The 26,972-nt window shown below is 40.1% G+C and overlaps 1 long non-coding RNA gene across 1 annotated transcript in view; it reads left to right on the top strand.

Moving 5' to 3' along the window:
- Window positions 1-26,972, top strand: part of LOC307189800 — a 99,416-nt gene that overhangs the window by 25,909 nt on the left and 46,535 nt on the right. The window contains exon 2 of the long non-coding RNA XR_013829315.1: window positions 9,749-9,912. This is a non-coding gene — a long non-coding RNA (uncharacterized lncRNA). The remainder of the gene's footprint in view (window positions 1-9,748; window positions 9,913-26,972) is intronic.

Below are 26,972 nucleotides of genomic sequence, written 5' to 3'. Positions count from 1 at the left end.
TTTGTTCTAATTCTATGAAAAATGCCATTCGTAGTTTGTTAGTGATTGCACTTAATATGTAGATTCCTTTGGGTCGTACAGTCATTTTCAAAATGTTGATTCTTCTGATCCAAGAATATCGTATATGTCTCCATCTGTTTGTATCATTTTTAATTTCTTTCCTCAGTTTCTTTTTTTTAAACATCTTTATTGGAGTATAATTGCTTTACTATGGTGTGTTAGTTTCTGCTTCATAACAAAGTGAATCAGTTATACATATATATATATGTTCCCATATCTCTTGTCTCTTGCGTCTCCCACACTCCCTATCCCACCGTTCTAGGTGGTCACAAAGCACCGAGTTGATCTCCCTGTGCTATGTGGCTGCTTCCCACTAGCTATCTATTCTAACCTTTGGTAGTGTATATATGTCCATGCTCCTCTCTCGCTTTGTCACAGCTTACCCTTCCCCTCCCAATATCCTCAAGTCCGTTCTCTAGTAGGTCTGTGTCTTTATGCTTGTCTTAACCCTAGGTTGTTCATAACAAGTTATTTCTTAGATACCATATATATGTGTTAGCATACGGTATTTGTCTTTCTCTTTCTGACATACTTCACTCTGTATGACGGACTCTAGGTCCATCCACCTCACTAGGAATAGCTCAATTTTGTTCCTCTTTATGGCTGAGTAATATTGCATTGTATATATGTGCCGCATCTTCTTTATCCATTCATCCGTTGACGGACACCTAGGTTGTTTCCGTCTCTTGGCTCTTGTAAATAGAGCTGCAATGAACATTTTTGTACATGACTCTTTTTAATTATGGTTTTCTCAGCGTGTATGCCCAGTAATGGTATTGCTGTGTCATATGGTAGTTCTCTTTTTAGTTTTTTAAGGAACCTCCATACTGTCCTCCATACTGGCTGTATCAATTTACATTCCCCCCAACAGTGCAAGAGAGTTCCCTTTTCTCCACACCCTCTCCAGCATTTATTGTTTCTAGATTTGTTCATGATGGCCATTCTGACTGGTGTGAGATGATATCTCTTTGTAGTTTTGATATGCATTTCTCTAATGATTAATGATGCTGAGCATTCTTTCATGTTTGTTGGCAGTTTGTATGTCTTCTATGGAGAAAGGTGTGTTTAGGTCTTCTGCCCATTTTTGGATTGGGTTGTTTGTTTTTTTTACTGAGCTGCATTTGCTGCTTATAAATTTTGGAGATTAATCCTTTGTCAGTTGCTTCATTTGCAAATATTTTCTCCCATTCTGAGGGTTGTCTTTTGGTCTTGTTTCTGGTTTCCTTTGCTGTGCAATAGCTTTGAAGTTTCATTAGGTCTATTTTGTTTATTTTTGTTTTTATTTCCATTTCTCTAGGAGGTGAGTCAAAAAGGATCTTGCTGTGATTTATGTCATAGTGTGTTCTGCCTTTGTTTTCCTCTAAGAGTTAGATAGTGTCTGGCCTTACATTTAGTTCTTTAATCCATTTTGAGTTCAGTTTTGTGTATGGTATTAGAGATTGTTGTAATTTCATACTTTTACATGTACCTGTCCAGTTTTCCCAGCAGCACTTATTGAAAAGGCTGTCCTTTCTCCACTGTACATTCCGGCCTCCTTTATCAAAGATAAGGTGACCATATATGCGTGGGTTTATCTCTGGGCTTTCTATCCTGTTCCATTGATCTATATTTCTGTGTTTGTGCCAGTACCATAATATCTTGATTCCCGTAGCTTTGTAGTATAGTCTAAAGGCTGGGAGCCTGATTCCTCCAGCTCCATTTTTCGTTCCCAAAATTGCTTCGCCTATTCGGGGTCTTTTGCATTTCCATAAACATTGTGACATGTTTTGTTCTAATTCTATGAAAAATGCCATTCGTAGTTTGATAGTGAGTGCACTTAATATGTAGATTCCTTTGGGTAGTATAGTCATTTTCAAAATGTTGATTCTTTTGATCCAAGAATATCATATATGTCTCCATCTGTTTGTATCATTTTTAATTTCTTTCCTCAGTGTCTTTTTTTTTAAACATCTTTATTGAAGTATAATTGCTTTACTATGGTGTGTTAGTTTCTGCTTCATAACAAAGTGAATCAGTTATACATATATATATGTTCCCATATCTCTTCCCTCTTACGTCTCTCACACTCCCTGTCCCACCCCTCTAGGTGGTCACAAAGCACTGAGTTGATCTCCCTGTGCTAGGTGGCTGCTTCCCACTAGCTATCTATTCTAACCTTTGGTAGTCTATATATGTCCATGCTTCTCTCTCGCTTTGTCACAATTTACCCTTCCCCTCCCCATATCCTCTAGTCCGTTCTCTAGTAGGTCTGTGTCTTTATATGATTGTCTTAACCCTAGGTTCTTCATAAAAATTTATTTCTTAGATACCATATATATGTGTTAGCATACGGTATTTGTCTTTCTCTTTCTGACATACTCCACTCTGTATGACGGACTCTAGGTCCATCCACCTCACTAGGAATGAGTTAATTTCGTTTCTTTTAATGGCTGAGTAATATTCCATTGCATATATATGCCGCATTTTCTTTATCCATTCATCCGATGAGGGTCACTTAGGTTGTTTCCGTCTCCTGGTTACTGTAAAAGAGCTGCAGTGAACATTTTGGTACAGTGACTCTTTTTGAATTATGGTTTTCTCAGGGTGTATGCCCAGTAGTGGGATTGCCGGGTCATATGGTAGTTCGCTTTTTAGGTTTTTAAGGAACCTCCATACTGTTCTCCATACTGGCTGTACCAATTCACATTCCCACCTGCACTGCAAGAGTGTTCCCTTTTCTCCACACCCTCTCCAGCATTTATTGTTTCAAGATTTTTTCATGATGGCCATTCTGACGCGTGTGAGATGATATCTCATTGTAGTTTTGATTTGCATTTCTCTAATGATTAATGATGTTGAGCATTCTTTCATGTTTGTTGGCAGTCTTTTTGTCTTCTATGGAGAAAGGTCTGTTTAGGTTTTCTGCCCATTTTTGGATTGGGTTGTTTGTTTTTTTGTTATTGAGCTGCATTTGCTGCTTATAAATTTTGGAGATTAATCCTTTGTCAGTTGCTTCATTTGCAAATATTTTCTCCCATTCTGAGGGTTGTCTTTTGGTCTTGATTATGGTTTCCTTTGCTGTGCAATAGCTTTGAAGTTTCATTAGGTCCCATTTGTTTATTTTTGGTTTTATTTCCATTTTCTAAGAGGTGGGTCAAAAAGGATCTTGCTGTGATTTATGTCATAGAGTGTTCTGCCTTTGTTTTCCTCTAAGAGTTTGATAGTGTCTGGCCTTACATATAGGTCTTTAATCCATTTTGAGTTTAGTTTTGTGTATGGTATTAGAGAATGTTCTGACTTCATACTTTTACACGTACCTGTCCAGTTTTCCCAGCACCACTTATTAAAGAGGCTGTCCTTTCTCCAGTGTACATTCCTGCCTCCTTTATCAAAAATAAGGTGACCATATATGCGTGGGTTTATCTCTGGGCTTTCTATCCTGTTCCATTGATCTATATTTCTGTGTTTGTGCCAGTACCATAATATCTTGATTCCCATAGCTTTGTAGTATACTCTAAAGGCTGGGAGCCTGATTCCTCCAGCTCCATTTTTCGTTCTCAATATTGATTTGCCTATTCGGGGTCTTTTGCGTTTCCATAAACATTGTGAAATTTTTTGTTCTAATTCTATGAAAAATGCCATTCGTAGTTTGTTAGTGATTGCACTTAATATGTAGATTCCTTTGGGTCGTACAGTCATTTTCAAAATGTTGATTCTTCTGATCCAAGAATATCGTATATGTCTCCATCTGTTTGTATCATTTTTAATTTCTTTCCTCAGTGTCTTTTTTTTACATCTTTATTGGAGTATAATTGCTTTACTATGGTGTGTTAGTTTCTGCTTTATAAGAAAGTGAATCAGTTATACATATACATATGTTCCCATATCTCTTCCCTCTTGCGTCTCCCTCCCTCCCACCCTCCTTATCCCACCCCTGCAGGTGGTCACAAAGCACCGAGCTGATCTCCCTGTGCTATGTGGCTGCTTTCCAATAGCTATCTACCTTACGTTTGGTAGTATATATATGCCCATGCTTCTCTCTTGCTTTGTCACAGCTTACCCTTCCCCCTCCCCATATCCTCAAGTCCGTTCTCTAGTAGGTCTGTGTCTTTATTCCTGTCTTATCCCTAGGTTCTTCATGACATTTTTTTTCTTAAATTCCATATATATGTGTTAGCATATGGTATTTGTCTTTCTCTTTCTGACTTACTTCACTCTCTATGACAGACTCTGGGTCTATCCACCTTTAATTCTTGATAGTTTGATTAATATGTGTCTTGGCGTGTTTATCCTTGGATTTATCCTGTATGGGACTCTCTGCATGTCTTGGACTTGACTGACTATTTCCTTTCCCATATTAGGGACGTTTTCAACTATAATCTCTTCAAATATATTCTCAGTCTCTTTCTTTTTCTCTTCTGCGACCCTGATAATTCGAATGCTGGTTCATTTAATGTTGTCCTAGAGGTCTCTGAAACTGTCCTCAATTCTTTTCATTCTTTTTTCTTTATTCTGCTCTGCGGTAGTTATTTCCACTATTGTATCTTCCAGGTCACTTATCCGTCCTTCTGCCTCGGTTATTCTGCTATTGATTCCTTCTAGAGAATTTTTCATTTCATTTATTGTGTTGTTCATCATAGTTTGCATGCTCTTTAGTTCTTCTAGGTCCTTGTTAAACGTTTTTTTAATTTTCTCCATTCTATTTCCAAGATTTTGGATCATCTTTACTATCATTACCCTGAGTTATTTTTCTGGTAGACTGCCTATTTCCTATTCATTTGTTTGGTCTGATGGGTTTTTACCTTGCTCCTTCATCTGCTGTGTGTTTCTCTGTCTTCTCACTTTGCTTAACTTATTGTGTTTGGGGTCTCTTTTTTGCAGGCTCCAGGTTCGTAGTTCCCGTTGTTTTTGGTGTCTGCCCCTAGTGGCTAAGGTTGGTTCAGTGGGTTGTGTTGGCTTCCTGGTGGAGGAGACTGGTGCCTGTGTTCTGGTGGATGAAGCTGGATCTTGTCTTTCTGGTGGGCAGGACCATGTCCGGTGGTGTGTTTTCAGGTGACCTTATTATGATTTTAGGCAGCTTCTCTACTAATGGGTGGGGTTTTGTTGCTGTCTTGCTAGCTGTTTGGCATGGGGCATCCAGCTTGGATTTTGCTGGCTGTTGAGTGGAGCTGGGTCTTAGCGTTGAGATGGAGATCTCTGGGAGATCTCTCGCCGATTGATATTACGTGGGGCCAGGAGGTCTCTGGTGGTCCAATGTCCTGAACTCGACTCTCTACCTCAGAGGCTCAGGCCTGACACCCGGGTCTGGAGCACCAAGACCCTGTCAGCCACATGGCTGGTAGTGATCTGGAGTTTGGTAAAGCCTCAGGTTGGAGAACTTCTTCCATTTCACACTGAAGGAACTCTCATCAATGTGGGTTTTAAACCTCCTAACTTCCAACCCAAGTCTTCTCTCTACAGCCATCTATCCAGCAACGTGTTGTGAAACTTTTAGAGAAATTTCAGATGGGGGAAATATTGGAATTTATAGTCCACCGAAGTGGTATGAAAATTACTTCAAACTGAAAATATCTAAATCATCATCAGCCACTAAAGAAGCATCATCTAAACTTAAGCAGTCTCCCCAAAATGCCAATCATATACTTTTAAAATATTCCATTTTAATCCATTTTTATTGGCTTTCTAGCTATCTCTCTTTACACAACTTTTAGTGGTTGCTCTAGAGATTACAATGTATATCTTCCTTATGTTCCTATGTATGTGATATGTATACATATGCATATCTTTATGAGTCTACTTAGAGTTAATGAATTACTTTAGGTAAAATTTAGGAATATTGCAATAATACATTTCCATTTACCTACCACCCCCACTATCCTTAATGCTATTGTCATCAATTTTATGTGTATACTTTATAACCTCTCAAAATACATATGTAATTTTTAATTGACCCACATATTTACAGTTCCAGTTTTCTTCTTTCCCTTTAGCCTGAAAAATTTCCTTTACCATTTCTTGTCATGAAGGACTCCTGGTGATAAATTATCTCCTTAATTATTTGTCTTAAAATGTCTTATTATAGTTTGCTACATATAGAATTATTGGTGATAATGTTTTCTTTCAGCACTTTGAATGTGTTGTTCTTCTGACCTCCATCATTTCTGATGGAAATCAGCCATTAGTTGTATCGCTGTTCTTCTGTATGTATGGTATCTTTTTTTTTTTTTTTATGTCTGTTTTCAAGGTTTTCCCTTTATCTTTGACTTTCATGAGTTTGGCTATTATATGCCTAGAAGTGGTTTTCTTTGTGTTTTGCTGTCTGGGATTTGAGATTCTTAGCTCTTGAAGTTAGTTTTTCACCAAATTTGGGGAGCTTTTGGCTAGTTTGTATTTAAATACCTTTTAACACCTTTTTATTGCTCTCTCCTCTCCTTCTGTCCCTCTAGTTACACAAATTTTGTACTTCTTGATGTTATCCCTCAGGTCTCCAAAGCTCTGTTCATTTTTCTTCAATTTTTTTTCCCCTTTTCAAATTGAGCTCTGTTACTCTATCTTCAGGGTCAGTAGTTCTTTCTTTCTGCTTCTCCAATCTACTGTTGAGCTCAGCCAGTGAATTTTTCATTTCAATGATTGTACTTTTCAGCTTTGTAATTTCCATTTAGTTTTTTAAAATATATAATTTCCATTTCTCTGTTGATATTTCCTTTCTCTTCCCTAATTAAAACCACTTTTTTCTTTAAATCTCTGAACACATTCTTCTTTTATTGTATGTATAAAAGCTGCCATGAAATCTGTTTGCTAAATCCAACATCTATGCCCCATTCAGAATCACTTGTTGGTTTGCCTTTTTTTCCTCCCCGAGTAAAAATCACATTTTCCTGTTTCCTGCAAACTCCTTCTCTTCCACAGTGTGCAGTGGAAGATCTCTCTGCTCACTTCCTACAGCTTCCAGCTGCTGCTTTTTTTTTTCTTTTAAGTCTGGCTCCTAGGTGTCTCCCTGCACCTCTGTAATTTGGCAATCATCCAAGGATTTGGGCAGCTTTCATTTAGATTTTGGTGCTCATTTTTCTATAATCCTCTTGTTTCCATGGATTCTCCCCTAAATTTCTAGCTGTTGTGTCAGTCCTGGGCTCTGTTCTCTGACACCTCAAGCCAGTAAGGTTTTAACTTTCTGCTACATGTGTTGCACACAGGTTGGGAAATTCACTCAGTTTTTTAAAAGCAGCACATTCACATATCTTCCCAGCCTAGTGCAGCTCTGTTTTTCAAGGGTAGCTTCCTCTCTGGTCCCTGCCTAGTTTTTTCACAAGGTCCTCTAGCATTTGGCTAAAGATTTGGACAGACTTTATGCTCAGATTTTGGATCTTAGGCCTTCTGAAATTCTCTCACTTCCAGAATTTCCCCATTAAATTTACACCTATTCTTTCAGTTCTGAACTCTACTCTCTGCAACCTAAACGTGGTGAGGCTGTGGTTTTCCGCCTACTCTAGCCATGGGGGTTTGAGAGCACCATCATGATTCTTACCTCTTCCAATTGTAGTTTTTTAAGAGTAAACTCTCCCCTGGCTTCTGTTTTGAGGTACTTCTCAGGGCCTGTAAATGTATATTTTTTTAATCTTGTCCAGATTTCATAATTGTTATCTGCAGGAAGGTTCATGCAATTACTTCATACTGCCACCATTACAGGAAGTTTCTCCCACTGAATTCTTTTTAAAACATCTACTAGACCATGTCACTCTCCATGCTTAAGACCCTTCAAAGATTTCCCACTGCACTTAAAGTACAAAATCCCTAATAAGACCTGTGACCCCATACAAAAAGTGATGTATGTACTCTTTTAAGGTTAAAAATTTCTGGAGCTCCTCTAAGGTTGAAAGCCTATTGTCAGTTATAATATTGCCTAAGCAAGTCTGTACCAGCATAGGATTCTTCCCTTCTCCAACCCCTTCCTGGGGCCTGGCCCACACTGAAGACAGAAAACAGAGGGGATATTTGGGAATGTGGCCAAGGTGAAGTAAGAGACAGAAACCCTTTTGGCACAGCAGTGTTAGGAGGGGTCCCATCTGGGCACTGAAAAGATCAGGCTCTCTGGTGGATGCTCTGCCAGCAGGATCCAAAGCCCCCTTCCTTCTTGCCCAGGCCCTCCAGAGGGTGAGCAGAAGAAGAGGTGGAACCCAAGGGAGACGGAAACCAAGGAATTAAAGGCATCCATGGAAATGGTAGGGAGAGACAGTGTCTAGAAGAAAGGGTTGGCTATAGCGGGCACTCAAGAATCTAGAACAAAGGTAGGGTTGGGGGCAGGTGAATGCCCTATCCTATTTCCTATCTCAGGGGTGGGCAGGTATGGCCCAATCCCGCAGTCAAGCCTGTTTCGTGGGAGGTTGGGGGTGGTGGTGTTGAACAACCAGAAGGAAAAATTCTTCAGCATAGACAGCTCCACCCTTCCATTTTTACTCTCAGAACACTTTACAAACAAAAACCTGAATATAAAGCTTATAGCTCTCTTACAACTATAAAACCAAAACAAGTTTACAGATTAAAACCACACAAAACTACAAAGCCAATTAAATTCGTATCAGCAATATTAAATCTAACGTAGTGGCTGATGCTTTGCTAAAACTAAACCCCCTCTGCCACGTGACTCTGGCCCTACCTGCTGTGTTGCAAGTTCTGTAGCCTTTAATATGCCCACACACCCAGGAGGAATCACTTCTCCCGCCATTTCTCTCCCTCGGGATTTCTGGGGTTCCTTTCTTTGGGCCCAGGCCCTGACATCACTTGGATTTCCCTCGGCAGGAAGGCTTCTTCATTTGTCCATTTGGTCTCCTTTGTCCCTGCTCCATGTCAGTGAGAGCAGTGTTGAATTCAGCTAGGGAGTTTTCATTCCTTGGGGCACACCTGGCCCCTGGCTCTTACTCCAAGGTCTGGATGCATCAGCAGGCGAGGGCGGGGTTGCACACTGAGCATCGGATGCAGGTGCCTGCCGCCTCTCATCACCTCTGAAGACCCGCTGTGAGTTCAGACTCCGTCTGGCCTCTCCCTCTGAGGTTTGGTTTTCTTCCTGGGCTGCCTTCACCTGTGTGAGGTCACAGGCAGCCTCCTGGGGTGCTGAGAGGCTGTGATGGAGGCTGGCCTCCTGGGCAGAGAGAAAGCACCACACATTTTTAGATGTCATTTAAAAATACCACTTTCAATTAGTAAAATGAGATTTTGTACTAACATATATAGCTCTAGCTGAGTGTGTGTGTGTGTGTGTGTGTGTATGTGGAGAGAGAGAGGGGGAGAGAGAGAGAGAGAGAGAGACAGAGAGAGACAGAGAGAGACAGAGAGAGAGAGAGAGAGAGAGGGAGAGAAAGTATATTGGAATATAGCAGGTAACCTAGATATCAGCGTTTGCCTAGGCTGTGTTTATTCGGTTTAGGGGTAATTTTGTGGCGAAGTGTGGGCAGTGTTCACTTCAAGTGGTGCAATTGGGGTTAGATTTGTATTTTCTGTTTATCTGTACATTTTCTGGGAACTCTTGACTTTTGTGTTGTTATTTTCCTTCTCCACTTTGAAGACCATTTGGAACACCCCCTTGTGAATATTATTTGCTGGCAAACAGGGATATTTGAGTGCTGGGTGTTTCTCATTCACCTTGATGGCCTTGATTTAATTCACCTGAATCAAATCATCATCCATTAAGTTCTTCTCACGTGCCCTTGTGCAGGTGGTCCTTGGAAAGTCTTTGTTGACTCATGCAAAATAGGCTGGACGCTAGCGCAGAGCGGGGTTATAAGGCAGGTCCCGCGAGAACAGGAAAGAGGTGCTTCGGGATGAGGATTCGCAGAGCAGAGCTCCTGGCCTGGCCTCAGCTTCTCGCAAGTGTGGAAGGTAAGGCTCTTCCTGGTATTACATGGTGTTACAGAGGCCCATCGCTGGGACCCGTCACCTACTCCCTCACCCCTCAGTGGGGTAGGGGTGTGCAGAAACCAGGACAGCAGAGATCACGCATCCTGTTTCTGAGGAACGGCTTACTGCAAAAATTCATTTATTTGCCTTCTTCCCCTAGTTTGCTCAGGTTGAGTACGGGCGGAGGTGGATAGCCTGAGCTAGGGCCTCTCTTAATATACCCGACCCAAGTACGAGAGGAATCTGTGTGTTCCCTGTGTGAATCAGCCGTCAGCCGACAGGCCCAGTTGGTGGCCCTTGGGGACGCCTCTTGGCTGTCTCGAGTTCATTTCTCTAGCAAGCTCTACTCCATGTGCCTGGCTCTTCAGTCAGAATGTGGGGATGGACATGCTGATGTTTTAAGTAGGAAACTTTCCAGACGGTGGAGAATAATTAAAAATGGTGGCAGCAGAGCTTCCCTGGTGGCGCAGGGGTTGAGAGTCCGCCTGCCGACGCAGGGGACACGGGTTCGTGCCCCGTTCCGGGAAGATCCCACATGCCGCGGAGCAGCTGGGCCCGTGAGCCATGGCCGCTGAGCCTGCGCGTCCGGAGCGTGTGCTCCGCAATGGGAGAGGCCACAACAGTGAGAGGCCCGTGTACCGCAAAAAACAAACAAACAAAAAACCCACCAAAAAAAAAAAAAAATGGTGACAGCAGATCACTGTCTGCCTGCTCTTTCCTACCCTAATTGTAAATATGCGAATGAAGGCACATCTACCTGGGCCCTGCCTGGTCCAGCTACCCTGGCTCCTGAGGGCCCCTGAATAATCTTTCACTTCCCCCAAATAAGAGGAAAAGCCATGAGTTCCTTGGGGATGGTTCTCCCTGGCAGCCACTTTTTTTTTTTAAATTAATTTATTTTTATTTTTTGGCTGCGTTGGGTCTTTTTTGCTGCACGCAGGCTTTCTCTAGTTGCAGTGAGTGGGGGCTACTCTTCGTTGCGGTGCACGGGCTTCTCATTGCGGTGGCTTCTCTCTTTGCGGAGCACGGGCTCTAGGTGAGTGGCCTTCAGTAGTTGTGGCGCACGGGCTTAGCTGCTCCACGGCATGTGGGATCTTCCCGGACCAGGGCTCGGACCCATGTCCCCTGCCCTGGCAGGTGGATTCTTAACCACTGCCCCACCAGGGAAGCCCCTGGCAGCCAATCTTGATGATTGCCAATGATTAGTGATTGGCTGTCTCAGACACACCTGTACCGGTTAGAATTGCCCCCCTCTTTGTGCTTCTCGCCTTATGGAGCTAAAGCTTCTTTAGAAACTGCAACTCAGAAGATGCTGTGATGTCTTGGTTCAGTGGTTCCCTTTCTGCAATCAATGTTACTTAATCTTAACCCTCCAAAAATCACTTGGAGCCTAAAATTCTACATTCTAAAACCCTTTCTTTTTTCTGTGTTGATTTTTAACTTATTTTAAAGATAATATTGCATCTGAACCAGGTGGCTTTTGCCCAAAGTAACAATATTTTGTCCTGACCCACGTGTGTATTTTAGCATATCCACAAAAAATCTGAACTATGCCTGCAGTGCAAGAAAAACCCATTTTAAGAACATTGATATTCTAAAAAGGTTTTTTGTGTGAACACTTCTTTATTATTTTTTTAATTTTTAATGAACAAGCACTTCTATGTTTTTGTTTAGTTTTTAGCTTCCATGAGGAATTGTTTATGAGTGTGCTGAGCCATCCAAATAAGGGGAATGCTATTGGGGTTGGAGGCAAAGGGGAGTGAAATGTATAACCAAGTAAGAGTATTTGAAATATTGACCCAGAGCTCTTTTTTAAGGGAGCAGATGAGAGTGTATATATATTAAGAGAAGAAATATATTTATTACACAGAATGTATGTATTTTATCTAAGGCTATCTGTAAGGCACTTAGTGGGTCAAGTTCAATCTATCTAGGCATAGATTGCATAAATATGTAGTCTTCTTAAGGTTCTAATTATTCTGTAACTGTAAAGGAAGTGGGGAAGAGCTGTCCCTAGACCACCTCCCGTGTTTTAGTCCTGGATTAACTTCAAATTCTGTCTTCACATGTATCTTTTATAGAAAGCTCAACTTCAAAGTTTTTAAAACTCTATAAGTGACCCTTTCTAAATTCCAATATAAAGTTTAGACCTTGGAACCAATGACTGTGCTAAAGCAATTACTATCATTTTATCATGGCTGCTCCAATTATGGGCTTTTCTCGACAATATACAGTGTCATCTTTTAATCTGATATAAAACTATGGTCGTGACTGTTAATAGTGAGTCTTCTCAGCATGGTGAACACGAGCTTGTAGAGAATCTGTGGGTGTGTGTCTGAGTAGCTTTGCCTAGTTCTAATAACAAGACAGTTTTTCAAGTGAGAAAACGGAATCTCTAGGCATTGCTAGAAGTCACACACAAGGTACTGTCAGAACTGTGCTCCTGGCTGTAAGCACTTGGCCCTCCCCACCAGGCCCTGGTCATCCAGATGGAGAATTTCAAAAAGCAAGCGTGAAAAGCATCTTTGTCTCAGCTGTATCTGCCTTTTATTGAGTGACCGAGGGGCTGCAAACCACGTCCATCGAGTCCCGGCCATAAAAAGGTGAGTGCAGGTGACCAGCCAGACTCAGGAAGCAAACCCTCCCGGTGAAGGGCTAAAAGACTGTTTTTTTTAAAACAAACAAACAAACAAAAAAACCCTTCTTCACCAGTTGGGCACAACTTTTAAGTGTTTTCCTGTCTGACTGAAATTTCTCTATTCACCACCTTGGCAGAAAGATGCAAAATCAATTTTGGGAAATTCTGAGTGGAGATCACTTGGCTTCCTGAGAGCAGGCTGGGCTGGGAGATGGGGACAGGTCACTTGGCTCTACCTGTGTTCCTGAGGAGGAAGGCATGAGCATCCCTGCTGTCAGTCATGGGGGTTACACGTCGCCCACGTGGAATCTGTGTTTCAGCCCCGAGGTAGGAGAAGCGGTGTTCATGGGGCAGAGTGGTTTGGAGCAGGGCTGCCTGTGAACACGGGGCCTCCTCCCCTCTCCTGTCCTTCGTGGCTAGTCTTCCAACACAGCCCCTTCCAAGGACCAGGATGTGAATGTGGCCAAGAAATAAACAATAAACCAAACCGAAGGTCAAATACCACCTACAAGGAAAGCCATGAGACTGCCTTCATCACATCTCTTCTCTCTTATCTTTGGTGCCCAGATATTGCCTTGCAGTGAAAGAGAGCAGATCAGGACATTGGGAAGCCCAGGTGGGCCCAGCGTCTGAGGCTGGCGGGCTGGCAGGTTAACTCGAGAGGCCTTGTTTTCTCACTATTGAATACAGATGACACCTGGACCTTGTCTTCACAAGATGCAGAAGCAGTAATATATTTTAAACGTGTGGGAAGACCTCTTAGCAAGCTGTCAGCATAAGGCTGTGTTTTTGGCGTTGACAGTAAGCGGAACCAGGAATGATAGCCTTTTGGAGCTGAAGGTAGAGAGGACCTTTGAGGACATCCATTCTGACCACCTCAGCTGGCCGGATTCTTTCTATGCTTATCTGTGAAATGGGACTATTATGAGTGTCTGCCTCATAGGGTCATTGTGAAAATTGCATGAAATAATTTCTATAAAGCACTTAGAACGGTGCCTGGCACTGAGTAAGCCCTCGATAACATTTACCGTCGTTATCGTTGTTGCTCTTCCTGGATGAGAAAGGCTGGGGCCCAGAGAGGTGCATTGCCTTGCCTGAGGTCACACAGCTGCCCCCACCCCATCCCCGACCCTGGCAGAGTGGGACTGGAGTGCAAGTCCACGATATTTGGCTGGAGGCAGCTGTTTACTGACATCCTTGGTCTAGTTGCAACTGGGAGCTCAGATTCATGTGCCCCTAACAAAACACAACACGTGGAACGGTTTTAGTTTTGTAATGGCTACACGAGCACACCCAGTGTCACTGCCTTTGTGCTTGATGCCCTGTTTGAGTTAAAAGTTCAATGAAACTCCGTGTGTGTGTGTGTGTGTGTGTGTGTGTGTGTGTGTGTGTGTGTGTGTGTTGGTCTCTCCTATATAATTTAGCGGTCTTCTTTGCATTAGTGTCTTAGCATGTTTTCACTTTTAACCTTTCACCCACTGAGCCTGGCATTTAAAATGCTATTAAACTCAATAATGGTTCCTATAAACAGCCTTAGAGGGATGGGAAATCATTGGAATGATATTTTTAATAGGCTTCTGTTTCTCAGCCCTCTGGGCTGCATGAACCCAGCCAGCACTGGCAGAGGGGGACTTGTTGGCCATTTCGTCGCTGGTCTGAAGTTGGGAAAGGTATGGAGTTAAGTTTTGGGGTGCCAGAGGACCTTTTAAAGCACAGAGAATGGTTTTCGTGCTGGAAAAGTAGAATTGCATTTTGGAGGCCGTCTTTTTGTTTTCTTAATTAATGGCTGAGGTGGATCCAGGAGCTGATCACTCCTTCCTCTTTCCGATGGCTTCGAGACACCTTATGGCCAAATTTCTGGGCACCTTTAGCCAATGAGTCGGACATTCTGGAATGCGTTTTTGTGGATCAGCCTCTTTCCCTGAGCCTTCTCTTCACCTTCAGTAAAACTTTTTTGGTCCTCCCCTGCTTCTATTTTGTCACCATTCTGTTTTATGTGCCTTAGTGTGTGTCTCTTAAATTTGTTTTTGGAACACATTTAAAAAAAATCAAATTGAATGTTGTCTTTTCTGCTCATAAAGTTGTGAGGTTCTGTCATAGAGCGTTCTGCCTACGTTTTCCTCTAAGAGTTTTATAGTGTCTGGCCTTACATTTAGGTCTTTAATCCATTCTGAGTTTATTTTTGTGTATGGTGTTAGGGAGTGTTCTAATTTCATTCTTTTACATGTAGCTGTCCAGTATTCCCAGCACCACTTATTAAAGAGGCTGTCTTTTCTCCATTGTATATTCTTGCCTCATTTATCAAAGATAAGGTGACCATATGTGCGTGGGTTTATCTCTGGGCTTTCTATCTTGTTCCATTGACCTATATTTCTGTTTTTGTACCAGTACCATACTGTCTTCATTAGAGTAGCTTAGAAGTATACTAGGAAGTCCAGGAGCTGATTCCTCCAGCTCTGTTTTTCTTTCTCAAGATACCATTGGCTATTCGGGGTCTTTTGTGTTTCCATAAAAATTGTGAAATTTTTTCTTCTAATTCTGTGAAAAATGCCATTCGTACTTTGATAGTGATTGCACTGAATCTGCAGATTGCTTTGGGTAGTAGAGTCATTTTCACAATGTTAATTCTTCCAATCCCAGAATATGGTATATCTCTCCATCTGTTTGTATCATTTTGAATTTCTTTCATCAGTCTCTTTTTTTTAACATCTTTATTGGAGTATAATTGCTTTACAATGGTGTGTTAGTTACTGCTTTAAAACAAAGTGAATCAGTTATACATATACATATGTTCCCATATCTCTTCCCTCTTGCGTCTCCCTCGATGCAACCCTCCCTATCCCACCCCTCTAGGTGGTCACAAAGCACCGAGCTGATCTCCCTGTGCTATGTGGCTGCTTCACACTAGCTATCTATTGTACGTTTGGTAGTGTATATATGTCCATTCCCCCCTCTGGCTTTGGCACAGCTTACCCTTCCCCCTCCCCATATCCTCAAGTCCATTCTCTAGTAGGTCTGTGTCTTTATTCCCGTCTTGCCCCTAGGATCTTCATGAACTTTTTTTTTATTTCTTAGATTCCATATATATGTGTTAGCATACGGTATTTCTTTTTCTCTTTCTGACTTACGACACTCTGTATAACGGACTCTATGTCCATCCACCTCACTACAAATAACTGAATTTCGTTTCTTTTTCTGTCTGAGTAATATTCCATTGTATATATGTGAAACATCTTCTTATCCATTCATCCGTTGGCGGAAACCTAGGTTGTTTCCGTCTCTTGGCTCTTGTAAATAGAGCTACAATGAACATTTTGGTACATGACACTTTTTGAATTATGGTTTCCTCAGTGTATATGCCCAGTAATGGGATTGCTGGGTCATATAGTAGTTCTCTTTTTAGTTTTTTAAGGAACCTCCATACTGGCTGTATCAATTTACATTCCCCCCAACAGTGCAAGAGTGTTCCCTTTTCTCCACACCCTCTCCAGCATTTATTGTTTCTAGATTTTTTCATGATGGCCATTCTGACCGGTGTGAGATGATATCTCATTGTAGTTTTGATTTGCATTTCTCTAATGATTAATGATGCTGAGCATTCTTTCATGTTTGTTGGCAGTCTTTTTGTCTTCTATGGAGAAAGGTCTGTTTAGGTTTTCTGCCCATTTTTGGATTGGGTTGTTTGTTTTTTTGTTATTGAGCTGCATTTGCTGCTTATAAATTTTGGAGATTAATCCTTTGTCAGTTGCTTCATTTGCAAATATTTTCTCCCATTCTGAGGGTTGTCTTTTGGTCTTGTTTATGGTTTCCTTTGCAGTGCAAAAGCTTTGAAGTTTCACTAGGTCCCATTTGTTTTTTTTTGTTTTTATTTCCATTTCTCTAGGAGATGGGTCAGAAAGGATCTTGCTGTGATTTATGCCATAGAGTGTTCTGCCTATGTTTTCCTCTAAGAGTTTGATAGTGTCTGGCCTTCCATTTAGGTCTTTAATCCTTTTTGAGCTTATTTTTGTGTATGGTGTTAGGGAGTGTTCTAATTTCATACCTTTACATGTACCTGTCGAGTTTTCCCAGCACCATATATTTAAGAGGCTGTCCATTCTCCACTGTACATAGCTGCCTCCTTTATCAAAGATAAGGTGACCATATGTGTGTGGGTTTATCTCTGGGCTTTCTATCCTGTTCCATTGATCTATATTTCTGTGTTTGTGCCAGTACCATACTGTCATGATTCCCATAGTTCTTTAGTATAGTCTAAAGTCAGAGAGCCTGATTCCTCCAGCGCCATTTTTCGTTCTCAAGATTGCTTCTCCTATTCGGGGTCTTTTGCATTTCCAAAAAAATTGTGAAATTTTTTCTTCTAATTCTATGAAAAATGCCATTCGTAGTTTGATAGTGATTTCACAGAATCTGTAGATTCCTTTGGGTAGTATAGTCACTTTCAAAATGTTGATTCTTCCAATCAAAGAATATGGTATATCTCTCCGTTTGTATCATTTATAATTTCTTTCATCAGTGTCTTTTTTTTTTACATCTTTATTGGAGTATAATTGCTTTAAAATGGTGTGTTAGTTTCTGCTTTACAACAAAGTGAATCAGTTATACATATACATATGTTCCCATATCTCTTCCCTCTTGCGTCTCCCTCCCTCCCACCCTCCCTATCCAACCCCTCTAGGTGGTCACAAAGCACCGAGTTGATCTCCCTGTGCTATGGGTCTGCTGCCCACTAGCTATCTATTTTAACATTTGGTAGTTATATATGTCCATGCCCCGCTCTCGCTTTGTCACAGCTTACCCTTCCCCTCCCCATATCCTCAAGTCCATTCTCTAGTAGGTCTGTGTCTTTATTCTTGCCTTAACCCTAGGTTCTTCATAACATTTTTTTCTTAGATTCCATATATATGTGTTAGCATACGGTATTTGTCTTTCTCTTTCTGACATAATTCACTCTGTATGATGGACTCTATGTCCATCCACCTCACTACAAATAACTCAATTTCCTTTCTTTTTATGGCTGCGTAATATTCCATTGTATATATGTGCCACATTTTTTTTTAACATCTTTATTGGGGTCTAATTTCTTTACAATGCTGTGTTAGTTTCTGTTTTATAACGAAGTGAATCAGTTATACATATACATATTTTCCCATATCTATTCCATCTTGCGTCTCCCTCCCTCCCACCCTCCCTATCCCAACCCTCCAGGCGGTCACAAAGCACAGAGCCGATACCCCTGTGCCATGCGGCTGCTTCCCACTAGCTATCTACCTTACGTTTGTTAGTGTATATATGTCCATGCCTCTCTCTCCCCCTGTCACAGCTCACCCTTCCCCCTCCCCATATCCTCAAGTCCATTCTTCAGTAGGTCTGTGTCTTTATTCCTGTCTTACCCCTGGGTCCTTCATGACTTTCTTTTTTTCTTAAATTCCATATATATGTGTTAGCATATGGTATTTGTCTTTTTCTTTCTGACTTACTTCACTCTGTATGACAGACTCTAGGTCTATTCACCTCATTAAAAATAGCTCAACTTCGTTTCATTTTATGCCTGAGTAATATTCCATTGTATATATGTACCACATCCTCTTTATCCATTCATCCGTTGATGGGCACTTAGGTTGTTTCCATCTCCGGGCTATTGTAAATAGATCTGCAAGGCACATTTTGGTACATGACTCTTTTTGAATTATGGTTTTCTCAGCGTGTATGCCCAGTAGTGGGATTGCTGGGTCATATGGTAGTTCTCTTTTTAGTTTTTTAAGAAACCTCCATACTGTTCTCCACAGTGGCTATATCAATTTACATTCCCACCAACAGTGCCAGAGCGATTCCTTTTTTCCACACCCTCTCCAGCATTTATTGTTTCAAGATTTTTTCATGATGGCCATTCTGACTGGTTTGAGATGATATCTCATTGTAGTTTTGATTTGCATTTCTCTAATGATTAATGATGTTGAGCATTCTTTCATGTTTGTTGGTAGTCTGTACCTCTTCTATGGAGAAAGGTCTGTTTACGTCTTCTGCCCATTTTTGGATTGGGTTGTTTGTTTTTTGTTATTGAGCTGCATTTGCTGCTTATAAATTTTGGAGATTAATCCTTTGTCAGTTGCTTCATTTGCAAATATTTCCTCCCATTCTGAGTGCTTCTTTTGGTCTTGTTTCTGGTTTCCTTTGCTGTGCAATAGCTTTGAAGTTTCATTAGGTCCCATTTGTTTATTTTTGTTTTTATTTCCATTTCTCTAGGAGGTGGGTCAAAAAGGATCTTGCTGTGATTTATGTCATAGAGTGTTCTGCCTATGTTTTCCTCTAAGAGTTGGATAGTGTCTGGCCTTACATTTAGGGCTTTAATGCATTTTGAGTTTTTATTTTGTGTGGTGTGAGGGAGTGTTCTAATTTCATCCTTTTACATGTACCTGTCTAGTTTTCCCAGCACCACTTATTGAAGAGGCTGTCCTTTCTCCAATGTACATTCCTGCATCCTTCATCAAAGATAAGGTGACCGTATGTGCATAGGTTCATCTCTGGGCTTTCTATCCTCTTGCATTGATCTATATTTTTGTTTTTGTGCCAGGACCATACTGTCTTGATTACTGTAGCTTTGTAGTATAGAGTAAAGAAAGGGATCCTGATTCCTCCAGCTCCATTTTCGTTCTCAAGATTGTTTTGGCTATTCTGGGTCTTTTGCGTTTCCATAAAAATTGTGAAATTTTTGTTCTAATTCTATGAAAAATGCCATTCGTAGTTTGATAGTGACTGCACTGAATCTGTAGATTGCTTTGTGAAGTATATTCATTTTCAAAATGTTGATTCTTCCCATCCAAGAGTATGGTATATCTCTCCATCTGTTTGTATCATGTTTAATCTCTTTCATCTGTGTCTTTTTTTTTAACATCTTTATTGGAGTATACTTGCTTCACAATGGTTTGTTGGGTTGGATATGGCTCAGTAATATTCGATTTTATATATGTGCCCCATCTTCTTTATCCATTCGTCTGTTGATGGACACTGAGTTTGCTTCCATATTCTGGCTATTGTAAGTAGAGCTGCAATGAACATTTTGGTACATGAATCTTTTTGAATTGTGGTTTTCTCAGTGTATATGCCCAGTAATGGGATTGCTGCATCATATGGTAATTCTCTTTTTAGTTTTTTAAAGAACATACATACTGTTCTACATACTGGCTTTATCAATTTACATTACCACCAATGGTGGAAGACCGTTCACTTTTCTGCACACTGTCTCCAGCATTTAGTGTTTCTAGATTTTTTCATGATGGCCATTCTGACAGGTGTGTAGATGATATCTCATTGTAGTTTTGATTTGCATTTCGCTAATGATCAATGACGTTGAGAATTCTTTCATGTGCTTGTTGGCAGTCTGTATATCTTAAATGGAGAAACCTGTGTTTAGGTCTTCTTCCCAGTTTTGCATTGGGTTGCTTGTTTTTTTGATATTGACCTGCATGAGCAGCTTATATATTTTGGAGATTAATCCTTTGTCAGTTTCTTCATTTGCAAATATTTTCTCCCATTCTGAGTGTTGTCTTTTGGTCTTGTCTATGGTTTCGTTTGCTGTGCAAAAGCTTTTGAGTTTCATTAAGTCTCATTTGTTTATGTTTTTTTTTATTTCCATTTCTCTAGGAGGTGGGTCAAAAAAGATCTTGCTGTGATTTATGTCATAAAGTGTTTGCCTATGTTTTCCTCTAAGAGTTTGATAGTGTCTGGCCTTACACTTAGCTCTTTAATCCATATTGAGTTTATTTTTGTGTATGGTGTTAGTGAGTGTTCTAATTTCATACTTTTACATGCACCTGTCAAGTTTTCCCAGCACAACTTATGGAAGAGGCCGTCCTGTCTCCACTGCACATTCCTGCCTCCGTTATCAAAGATAAGTTAACCATATGTGCATGGGTTTATTTTTGGGCTTTCTATCCTGTTCCATTAATCTATATTTCTGTGTTTGTGCCAGTATCATAATGTCTTGATTCCCGTAGCTTTGTAGTATAGTCTAAAGTGAGGGAGACTGATTCCTCCACATCCATTTTCCATTCTCAAGATTGCTTCGCCTATTTGGGGTCTCTGGCATTTCCATAAAAATTGTGAAATTTTTTATTCTAATTCTATGAAAAATGCCATTCGTAGTTTGATAGTGATTGCACTTAATCTGGATAGATTGCTTTGGGTAGTATAGTCATTTTCAAAATGTTGATTCTTCCGATCCAAGAATATGGTATATCTCTCCATCTGTTTGTATCATTTTTAATTTCTTTCATGAGTGTCTTTTTTTTAAACAACTTTATTGGAGTATAATTGCTTTACAATGGTGTGTTAGTTTCTGCTTCATAACAAAGTGAATCAGTTATACATATATATATGTTCCCATATCTCTTCCCTCTTGTGTCTCCCTCCCTCCCACCTTCCCTATCCCACCCCTCTACGTGGTCACAAAGCACCGAGTTGATCTCCCTGTGCTATGTGGCTGCTTCCCACTAGCTATCTATTCTAACCTTTGGTAGTGTATATATGTCCATGCTTCTCTCTTGGTTTGTCACAATTTACCCTTCCGCTCCCCATATCCTCAAGTCCGTTCTCTAGTAGGTCTGTGTCTTTATGATTGTCTTAACCCTAGGTTCTTCATAAAAATTTATTTCTTAGATACCATATATATGTGTTAGCATACAGTATTTGTCTTTCTCTTTCTGACATACTCCACTCTGTATGACGGACTCTAGGTCCATCCACCTCACCAGGAATGAGTTAATTTCGTTTCTTTTAATGGCTGAGTAATATTCCATTGTATATATATGCCACATTTTCTTTATCCATTCATCCAGTGAGGGTCACTTAGGTTGTTTCCATCTCCTGGTTATTGTAAATAGAGCTGCAGTGAACATTTTGGTACAGTGACTCTTTTTGAATTATGGTTTTCTCAGGGTGTATGCTCAGTAGTGGGATTGCCGGGTCATATGGTAGTTCGCTTTTTAGGTTTTTAAGGAACCTCCATACTGTTCTCCATACTGGCTGTACCAATTCACATTCCCACCTGCACTGCAAGAGTGTTCCCTTTTCTCCACACCCTCTCCAGCATTTATTGTTTCAATATTTGTTCATGATGGCCATTCTGACTGGTTTGAGATGATATCTCATTGTAGTTTTGATTTGCATTTCTCTAATGATTAATGATGCTGAGCATTCTTTCATGTTTGTTGGCAGTCTTTTTGTCTTCTATGGAGAAAGGTCTGTTTAGGTTTTCTGCCCATTTTTGGATTGGGTTGTTTGTTTTTTTGTTATTGAGCTGCATTTGCTGCTTATAAATTTTGGAGATTAATCCTTTGTCAGTTGCTTCATTTGCAAATATTTTCTCCCATTCTGAGGGTTGTCTTTTGGTCTTGTTTATGGTTTCCTTTGCAGTGCAAAAGCTTTGAAGTTTCACTAGGTCCCATTTGTTTTTTTTTGTTTTTATTTCCATTTCTCTAGGAGATGGGTCAGAAAGGATCTTGCTGTGATTTATGCCATAGAGTGTTCTGCCTATGTTTTCCTCTAAGAGTTTGATAGTGTCTGGCCTTCCATTTAGGTCTTTAATCCTTTTTGAGCTTATTTTTGTGTATGGTGTTAGGGAGTGTTCTAATTTCATACCTTTACATGTACCTGTCGAGTTTTCCCAGCACCATATATTTAAGAGGCTGTCCATTCTCCACTGTACATAGCTGCCTCCTTTATCAAAGATAAGGTGACCATATGTGTGTGGGTTTATCTCTGGGCTTTCTATCCTGTTCCATTGATCTATATTTCTGTGTTTGTGCCAGTACCATACTGTCATGATTCCCATAGTTCTTTAGTATAGTCTAAAGTCAGAGAGCCTGATTCCTCCAGCGCCATTTTTCGTTCTCAAGATTGCTTCTCCTATTCGGGGTCTTTTGCATTTCCAAAAAAATTGTGAAATTTTTTCTTCTAATTCTATGAAAAATGCCATTCGTAGTTTGATAGTGATTTCACAGAATCTGTAGATTCCTTTGGGTAGTATAGTCACTTTCAAAATGTTGATTCTTCCAATCAAAGAATATGGTATATCTCTCCGTTTGTATCATTTATAATTTCTTTCATCAGTGTCTTTTTTTTTTTTTACATCTTTATTGGAGTATAATTGCTTTAAAATGGTGTGTTAGTTTCTGCTTTACAACAAAGTGAATCAGTTATACATATACATATGTTCCCATATCTCTTCCCTCTTGCGTCTCCCTCCCTCCCACCCTCCCTATCCAACCCCTCTAGGTGGTCACAAAGCACCGAGTTGATCTCCCTGTGCTATGGGTCTGCTGCCCACTAGCTATCTATTTTAACATTTGGTAGTTATATATGTCCATGCCCCGCTCTCGCTTTGTCACAGCTTACCCTTCCCCTCCCCATATCCTCAAGTCCATTCTCTAGTAGGTCTGTGTCTTTATTCTTGCCTTAACCCTAGGTTCTTCATAACATTTTTTTCTTAGATTCCATATATATGTGTTAGCATACGGTATTTGTCTTTCTCTTTCTGACATAATTCACTCTGTATGATGGACTCTATGTCCATCCACCTCACTACAAATAACTCAATTTCCTTTCTTTTTATGGCTGCGTAATATTCCATTGTATATATGTGCCACATTTTTTTTTAACATCTTTATTGGGGTCTAATTTCTTTACAATGCTGTGTTAGTTTCTGTTTTATAACGAAGTGAATCAGTTATACATATACATATTTTCCCATATCTATTCCATCTTGCGTCTCCCTCCCTCCCACCCTCCCTATCCCAACCCTCCAGGCGGTCACAAAGCACAGAGCCGATACCCCTGTGCCATGCGGCTGCTTCCCACTAGCTATCTACCTTACGTTTGTTAGTGTATATATGTCCATGCCTCTCTCTCCCCCTGTCACAGCTCACCCTTCCCCCTCCCCATATCCTCAAGTCCATTCTTCAGTAGGTCTGTGTCTTTATTCCTGTCTTACCCCTGGGTCCTTCATGACTTTCTTTTTTTCTTAAATTCCATATATATGTGTTAGCATATGGTATTTGTCTTTTTCTTTCTGACTTACTTCACTCTGTATGACAGACTCTAGGTCTATTCACCTCATTAAAAATAGCTCAACTTCGTTTCATTTTATGCCTGAGTAATATTCCATTGTATATATGTACCACATCCTCTTTATCCATTCATCCGTTGATGGGCACTTAGGTTGTTTCCATCTCCGGGCTATTGTAAATAGATCTGCAAGGCACATTTTGGTACATGACTCTTTTTGAATTATGGTTTTCTCAGCGTGTATGCCCAGTAGTGGGATTGCTGGGTCATATGGTAGTTCTCTTTTTAGTTTTTTAAGAAACCTCCATACTGTTCTCCACAGTGGCTATATCAATTTACATTCCCACCAACAGTGCCAGAGCGATTCCTTTTTTCCACACCCTCTCCAGCATTTATTGTTTCAAGATTTTTTCATGATGGCCATTCTGACTGGTTTGAGATGATATCTCATTGTAGTTTTGATTTGCATTTCTCTAATGATTAATGATGTTGAGCATTCTTTCATGTTTGTTGGTAGTCTGTACCTCTTCTATGGAGAAAGGTCTGTTTACGTCTTCTGCCCATTTTTGGATTGGGTTGTTTGTTTTTTGTTATTGAGCTGCATTTGCTGCTTATAAATTTTGGAGATTAATCCTTTGTCAGTTGCTTCATTTGCAAATATTTCCTCCCATTCTGAGTGCTTCTTTTGGTCTTGTTTCTGGTTTCCTTTGCTGTGCAATAGCTTTGAAGTTTCATTAGGTCCCATTTGTTTATTTTTGTTTTTATTTCCATTTCTCTAGGAGGTGGGTCAAAAAGGATCTTGCTGTGATTTATGTCATAGAGTGTTCTGCCTATGTTTTCCTCTAAGAGTTGGATAGTGTCTGGCCTTACATTTAGGGCTTTAATGCATTTTGAGTTTTTATTTTGTGTGGTGTGAGGGAGTGTTCTAATTTCATCCTTTTACATGTACCTGTCTAGTTTTCCCAGCACCACTTATTGAAGAGGCTGTCCTTTCTCCAATGTACATTCCTGCATCCTTCATCAAAGATAAGGTGACCGTATGTGCATAGGTTCATCTCTGGGCTTTCTATCCTCTTGCATTGATCTATATTTTTGTTTTTGTGCCAGGACCATACTGTCTTGATTACTGTAGCTTTGTAGTATAGAGTAAAGAAAGGGATCCTGATTCCTCCAGCTCCATTTTCGTTCTCAAGATTGTTTTGGCTATTCTGGGTCTTTTGCGTTTCCATAAAAATTGTGAAATTTTTGTTCTAATTCTATGAAAAATGCCATTCGTAGTTTGATAGTGACTGCACTGAATCTGTAGATTGCTTTGTGAAGTATATTCATTTTCAAAATGTTGATTCTTCCCATCCAAGAGTATGGTATATCTCTCCATCTGTTTGTATCATGTTTAATCTCTTTCATCTGTGTCTTTTTTTTTAACATCTTTATTGGAGTATACTTGCTTCACAATGGTTTGTTGGGTTGGATATGGCTCAGTAATATTCGATTTTATATATGTGCCCCATCTTCTTTATCCATTCGTCTGTTGATGGACACTGAGTTTGCTTCCATATTCTGGCTATTGTAAGTAGAGCTGCAATGAACATTTTGGTACATGAATCTTTTTGAATTGTGGTTTTCTCAGTGTATATGCCCAGTAATGGGATTGCTGCATCATATGGTAATTCTCTTTTTAGTTTTTTAAAGAACATACATACTGTTCTACATACTGGCTTTATCAATTTACATTACCACCAATGGTGGAAGACCGTTCACTTTTCTGCACACTGTCTCCAGCATTTAGTGTTTCTAGATTTTTTCATGATGGCCATTCTGACAGGTGTGTAGATGATATCTCATTGTAGTTTTGATTTGCATTTCGCTAATGATCAATGACGTTGAGAATTCTTTCATGTGCTTGTTGGCAGTCTGTATATCTTAAATGGAGAAACCTGTGTTTAGGTCTTCTTCCCAGTTTTGCATTGGGTTGCTTGTTTTTTTGATATTGACCTGCATGAGCAGCTTATATATTTTGGAGATTAATCCTTTGTCAGTTTCTTCATTTGCAAATATTTTCTCCCATTCTGAGTGTTGTCTTTTGGTCTTGTTTATGGTTTCGTTTGCTGTGCAAAAGCTTTTGAGTTTCATTAAGTCTCATTTGTTTATGTTTTTTTTTATTTCCATTTCTCTAGGAGGTGGGTCAAAAAAGATCTTGCTGTGATTTATGTCATAAAGTGTTTGCCTATGTTTTCCTCTAAGAGTTTGATAGTGTCTGGCCTTACACTTAGCTCTTTAATCCATATTGAGTTTATTTTTGTGTATGGTGTTAGTGAGTGTTCTAATTTCATACTTTTACATGCACCTGTCAAGTTTTCCCAGCACAACTTATGGAAGAGGCCGTCCTGTCTCCACTGCACATTCCTGCCTCCGTTATCAAAGATAAGTTAACCATATGTGCATGGGTTTATTTTTGGGCTTTCTATCCTGTTCCATTAATCTATATTTCTGTGTTTGTGCCAGTATCATAATGTCTTGATTCCCGTAGCTTTGTAGTATAGTCTAAAGTGAGGGAGACTGATTCCTCCACATCCATTTTCCATTCTCAAGATTGCTTCGCCTATTTGGGGTCTCTGGCATTTCCATAAAAATTGTGAAATTTTTTATTCTAATTCTATGAAAAATGCCATTCGTAGTTTGATAGTGATTGCACTTAATCTGGATAGATTGCTTTGGGTAGTATAGTCATTTTCAAAATGTTGATTCTTCCGATCCAAGAATATGGTATATCTCTCCATCTGTTTGTATCATTTTTAATTTCTTTCATGAGTGTCTTTTTTTTAAACAACTTTATTGGAGTATAATTGCTTTACAATGGTGTGTTAGTTTCTGCTTCATAACAAAGTGAATCAGTTATACATATATATATGTTCCCATATCTCTTCCCTCTTGTGTCTCCCTCCCTCCCACCTTCCCTATCCCACCCCTCTACGTGGTCACAAAGCACCGAGTTGATCTCCCTGTGCTATGTGGCTGCTTCCCACTAGCTATCTATTCTAACCTTTGGTAGTGTATATATGTCCATGCTTCTCTCTTGGTTTGTCACAATTTACCCTTCCGCTCCCCATATCCTCAAGTCCGTTCTCTAGTAGGTCTGTGTCTTTATGATTGTCTTAACCCTAGGTTCTTCATAAAAATTTATTTCTTAGATACCATATATATGTGTTAGCATACAGTATTTGTCTTTCTCTTTCTGACATACTCCACTCTGTATGACGGACTCTAGGTCCATCCACCTCACCAGGAATGAGTTAATTTCGTTTCTTTTAATGGCTGAGTAATATTCCATTGTATATATATG

Source organism: Stenella coeruleoalba, assembly GCF_951394435.1.
Source record: "Stenella coeruleoalba genome assembly, chromosome: 8".
Lineage (NCBI taxonomy): Eukaryota > Metazoa > Chordata > Mammalia > Artiodactyla > Delphinidae > Stenella > Stenella coeruleoalba.
This window is presented reverse-complemented; position numbering and strand designations above follow the sequence as displayed.